The following is a 6,442-nucleotide window of genomic DNA, read 5'->3' on the forward strand; positions in this document are numbered from 1 at the left end:
GGTTCACTCACGTGTGGAGGGGCAACGGATGCCTCTCTTGGTAGTTTCGAGTCCTTGGGCGAATGGAATCTTATGATAAAACTACCATCCTTTTGAGAGGATGATGGAGTAGAATAGGGTTCCCGGTTTSTGCATTCGAYAGAGGACGAAAGAWTGTCCTCTGCGAGGTTGGTTGGTTCAGGGTTCAACGTGTGCACGCTTTCTTCAATAGGGGTTCCCTCTAGAACAGGGTCCCTAGCCATGTGGGTTGCACTAGGAGGGGGGCTTGGAAGTGTGCCTTCGACATCTTTTTCACCCTCTTCTAACTCCACTTCTTCCTTTTCGTTGTCTAGCACGACTTCTGTCCCCAAATCTGCCACCTCTGTGGGCGCTGTAAAACTCTGATGGAGATCGAAGATTATATCTTGGATTTGCTCAGTGGGGGACTCTTCTTGAATTGCCTTGCACAACCTTCCGCGCTTATGTACAGCCTCTGTCGGGCCTTATTGAAACTCGGCCTCTGTGACCTCAACCTCTGTGGGTTGGGCCTTCTTTGATTTCTTCTTTTTGGGTTTTGGCAGAGGACTGTTTGGACCCTCTTCTGCTACAGGTCCTTTTTCCCTTTCTTTTTCTCATAAGGATCGACATCCTTGTGAGTCTTCTTAGACTTCTTTGGCCTTCGTGGGGGACTACTAACTACTCTCAGTCCTTCCTCACTCAGCTCCCTTGCCTCTGCAGGCACCTCCAATCTTCCCTCAACTCTCATTTTGTGCACTCTCTCACCTACGGGGATACCTATCCATGGAGGGGTTTCAGGGACCGGCTCTGGCCTCCTGTATCCACGTCTATAAGCCTTCCTATCTCCTTTGCTAACGTACTTGAGCATAGCTTTTGATAATGGCCTTGTGCTTCTGTAGCCTAGCTCATGCTCTGTTGGGTGAAACTCCTTCATTGGGTATAAACGAGCATTCGGCTCTGCAGAGGGCATCTTCTCTGTAATCATATCTCCAAAGACCAAACCGAAGAACCTCTGTAAGATCAAGTTTGGGTAATTGAGGTCTTCCTTGGGTTTCTTCTGTGCTTTTAACTTTGATTTCTCACCCCGTTGAGTAGCACATTTTTTCTTGATTAGACCCACCATATCATCAAAGATGAGTTGCGCGTAATCCAGGGGAAAGTTGAAGTATATTCCATAGACTTTGGGGAGCAAGGCGTGAGATGCTTGATCGTGGCTGCCGACCTTCCCCGTTAAACAATAATTGATAATCGAAAGCAACGTATTCCACATAGGAGGAAGGCCCTTCCTCTTGAATTCAGTCCGTTTGATGATTTTCGTCTTTGCCGTATATGACTGGAATTCGAGGAATTCGATCAATTCCGTATATGTTGGAGTTGGTGCGAAGGCATCCAGATTAAGAACGTCCAGTGTAGGCAGGTACAGGGCAATACGTAGGGTCTCGACGTTCATCTCCATTGGTACGAGGGATTTGATTATTGGGTGTGAAACATAACCCACTATGCTTAATCCATCATCTTTCAGGGTGCAGATGTACGAACTGTGTAGAAATTGGGTGAGATAGGTTTCAGGGGTAGGTTTTGTTGCGGTGAGTGCGTAATAAATGGGGTGATTGCAAAGGATCTCTAGTAGTGGAAAAGTGTATTCTGGGAAGCCATTTGAGGATGAGCGAAGTAGTAGTTGTTAGGTTTCTTTACCAGCATCACTTTCTCATATCGATTCTGTAAAAAAGATAAGGCATGAGAGGTCAGTGCCTGAGATTGGTTCACTTCATTATTGCTTGGGTTGTTTTCGGATAGAGCGGAGATGGATGCTGAGCTTGAAGACATATTTGCAGCTTGCCGGAAAGCTTGAGATTTTGTTGGAGGAGTATTTAGGGAAGTGAAGGGGTATATGATGGGAGGAAAAGTATTTATAGTGACGAATTTTGAATGTGAACCGTTTATTTGGCGATATACGTGATGTGTGGGTTATGGGAAAGACGAATCAAAATATGTCACGTGTTTTCGGGAAGACGCACGATTGATGACGTGCGCCCCCGTTTCTGACACGCACGTGGTCAACTTTAACCCTTATCCACAGAACCACATGCACCATATCAATAATAGAAAACTTTAGAAGAGAGTTTTGTCAGAAGCCTAAGGTGTTGGATCTGAATTCAACTTTGATATTGATCTAACACTCTAAACAAGCTCTAAAAACATTTGAAGTGCAACGGAAGAATTAATAAGAGCAAAACAAAGTGAGTAAGTGATTAGAAATTCTAAACACACCAAGAACACACAGTCTAAATGAAGAAGATGAATGCAAGAAGATTGCTCCAAAGGTTTTCCAATTGATTCAATTGAAAATTTTGACGATTACAATACTGGAAGCACCACAGATTACAAAGGTCCTATCCGCTATATATACTAGTTCCTAACGACCTTAGTGACAAGATTTTGACGCGTATCTTCATCTGAGTCGTCCAAATAAAGTCGATTATTCCCTAGTCACGTGAAAAGCACATGCGGCTAACAACCTTTGAAAACTGATAGAACAGAAACTTCACTGAAGACCAAATCCACAGACCCTCTGTGAGCCATCTCAGAGGCTCTGCTGAAAATGACTTGCGTGTTCTTTTTGATATAGGACCATTTTCCAGAACCTCTGTGAGACACATCAGAGGTTCTGTCATTTTTCACTTGTTAGATCAAACGGCTTCTGTTGCTAGTCCTCTGTTGTCTTCTATGGAGATAACCTTCTGTCAAGACTTACAATATACTTTTTCTATACTTTTACAAGATAGGAATAATGGAGCTAACAATCTCCCCCTAAGTATAAAAAAGTAATTGTGGACAGTTGGGTGCAAGATTTGACAAAAAAATACAAGAGGAGAATAATCTCATCCTCTGCAAAAAAATTACATTATTGAAAGAAGTAAAAATTGTGCAGGCCTATACTATTACAAAAGTTTACTCAATAGCAGAGTCTGGATAATCGTCCACAGCATATTGCAAATCAGTCTTGACAGTCTTGTAGACCTTGAAGATCCATTCCCTGAATGAGACATGGATTTTGATGATTTCCAGAAGGTCCGTTACTTCATCCGCCCTTATTCACCCTTTCTGCACCTCTGCCACCACCAAGTTGAACACCCATTCGAGGGACTCTGTTGAATATTTGTGCGCCTCTTTCGGATCGAAGAATCTTAGGATCTCATCCTTATCCAAGAAAACAAACCCAAAGATGGGATTGTGGATAATAGTGTTGGGATGGAACCTGTGCAGCCAAATGGGTCTGTTCTTTGGAGGAGTAATCTTTAGCTCTGGCTGGGCCAACCTCATAATAATATCGAAGTCTTTCTGGCTGTAGAATTTGACTTGGGCACGCATCACCTCTATCAGCCTTCTGAGAGAAATCCAGTAGCTTGACCTCCTCTCCATGTATTTGTTCAGGATCTTGTGCAAGAAGATTATATCAAATACGAATAGATTGTTGAGGTCAGCATCTGTAAAAGTGTAGAGGTTGCCATCATCCCTCTTCACTGTATATTAAGTGTAGTGCACGGTCTTCTTCAGCATTGTGCGCGGAGAAATGGTTTCTAGTGAGAAAATAACGTGCTCTGAGAAGACCTGTACTGGTGGCTTGGTGAGTTTAGAGAAATGAAACTTTGCTTCGATAGAGGGCATGCCAGTTAGCTCTGGATTGTAAGGGGGCTCTGTGTCCGTGGATGAGTAACGCCACCGCAGAATCTCTTCGACAGTGGTTACGGGCTCTATACGCATCTTCCGCGTTGGAATCTTGTTCATTGAATCAATAATTTCAGAGACCCTCCCCACCGTAGCATACTCTGGCGTTCTGGTGTCTTCTTCAAGTATAGGCCTCTGAGTAGACCCCTCTGGTTGGATTGACTTGACTGTTCCTAACAGAGCGTCGAACGTACCCGTGGACGTCTCTTCAGGTATTTTGGCAAGTTTGAAAGAGCCTTCTCCGACTTTGGGGATGGGAGCTCTGCCTTTCTTCATCCGGGCCTCTGCCAGAGACGCCTTGAGGGCTTGAACCAGATCAGGGTCATCATATTCATCTTCATTATCTCCTCCAGTGTGTCAGAGTTAGACCCTTTCTTTGGCAACGCCTCTTCCACTTTACCCTTGCCTTTCCCCGTAGGCTCTGGAGTTTTTTCTTTGGAGAATAGGGCAGCAGCATAATTCACTATTTTCAGTGGTTTGGTAGAGGTCGATTTCTTTTGCTCTGTCTTCTTCTCCCCCTCATGACGATCAGGGTCATTGCCTCCCTGATCATCATGGATTTGAGTAGCCTCTGTCTTGCACGAGGTAAGGGGAGCCTTCTTCAAGCGCCTGAGAACTCTGGAGGCCGCCTTTTTCATTTTTTCTATTACCATTTCAGCATTCAGAGTGGCGGTGTTGATATCAATCTCTGTGGCCCATTTCATTTTAGAGATGCAACGATAGATTTCATTTCGGAATGATTGACCTTCTTTGACGAGTTGCTTCGTGCAGTCTCTGATGGATTCGTTAGTAGCTCTGGCCTCTTTGAGAAGATGGTCTCTCCGAGGGCCTCAACCATTGGAAACGGCTGCTAATACCCCGTAGGCATTCCTTTGTGGTGTCATTGTGTATTTTAATTGTGTTTAAATATTTAACAATGATATTTATTTTTATTGTTCCATAGAAATATATTCGTTCAAGAAGGGCTCCAGAAGATGTTTGGCCACATATCTTTCCGGCTAAGGAATGGGAGAACTATGGAACCATCTCACATCAATAACCCGACCAACCTTCCCGTCGATGTGAGCTCTTGGGGAAGATCAGCCACTCACATCGACGGGAAGGTTTGGCAATTATCACTATATTTATTCCTTTTTCTACTTCTTTTTCCATGTGCAGGATAACCCCAAGGAACTACTGAACTCAATCACTTGTTGCCGTTACTCTTCAGCGGACTCGAACCGCTAACATCCGCCGCAGGGTAAAGAGGATTCCTCACTTCTTTCTCTCATTCAAAATCGTGCATGAGATACTCTTGCTCTTTCTTTATCCGGGATATGATCCACCAAAAAATAAACAGGTTTGGATAGATAGAGATGGAGGGCAGAGCTTTTGGTGGCAAACCTCCTGGCTGTCTCTGCACCCCTACCTCCTTTATCACTGAGCGTGCGGGCCGCGAGAGCGGTACCAAATCGAGCCTAGAAGCAGCCACCCTTGACAGAGTGCGTAATAGCTCACTGATCGAGCCCGCACAAGCGGTGGAGCATGTGGTTTAATTCGATTCAACAAAATACTTTTTTTCATACCTGGAAAGTTTCATTCGTTGTCTGAATCAGATAGATTCATATCTGAAAGAGGCTTCCAAACACATCGTAAGCTAAACCAGTGCTGACGAATAAGTTTTGAATCTTTAGCACAATTCATATATTCGGAACCAATTATGCGCTTCAATATAAATACCAGGGTAGAGCGCGCCCCAGATAATTGCGTCGTTGTGCCTGGGTTGTGAGGGCTCTCAGCCACATGGATAGTTCGCTCATGTCACGTCGAGGTACTGCAGAAGAAAATGTAGGAGACATCTCTATTTTTCCCCCCGGGAATCCCCATTGAATTTCATTCGGAGGAGGAGCATTTAAGTTGGGCCAGCCTCTTTTTGGGTTTCCTTTCGATGAAGAAGAGATCCACCTTCTTATCTTATATTTCCTGAGCGCCTTTTTCAAGGAAATAGAGAATAGCGGGAACGTTTAAATAAGTAAGATCATAAATAAGTCTGACAGTATGAACCTTCGATTCAAACATTGAAATTCTTGGATAGCTGCGAGAAATCCGGTTCGYCCCATTTCCCGATTCTAACCCTTTTTCCGGCGAAAGACCTTATTAGGTTAGGGTCCCTTACAATATCTAATTGTGGGTATGAAAGTGATTTGCGGTAATCAAAGACTCTTATTACAAATTTCAACTTCATTTKAATTTCTGAACATTCTTTTCTATTTCTAGAATTTATTTCTTGGTGTCAAAATAGGATATGTGATATAAAAATGGAGGATCTATTATCTTTTCTHGTTTTCCTTTTTCAAAAAATGATTTTGGAGGTTGTGTAATGCTTACTCTHAAACTTTTCGTTTACACAGTAGTAATATTCTTTGTTTCTCTCTTCATCTTTGGATTCCTATCCAATGATCCWGGACGTAATCCTGGACGTGAAGAATAAAATAAAATTTTCGTTTTTCTTGCTTGATTTTACAATTTTCTTAAGATTTTATTTTATCTATTCCACACGTTTAACTAATAAAAAAAATAAAAAGGGGGTTGCGAAATTTGAAAGAAAAAAATGGAAAGTCATCAACGGAAACGGAAAGAGAGGGATTCGAACCCTCGGTACGAATAACTCGTATAACGGATTAGCAATCCACCGCTTTCGTCCACTCAGCCATCTCTCCCAATTGAAAAAGATAAT

Source organism: Cynara cardunculus, assembly GCF_001531365.2.
Source record: "Cynara cardunculus var. scolymus isolate 2C chromosome LG 3, CcrdV1, whole genome shotgun sequence".
NCBI classification, from domain to species: Eukaryota; Viridiplantae; Streptophyta; class Magnoliopsida; order Asterales; family Asteraceae; genus Cynara; species Cynara cardunculus.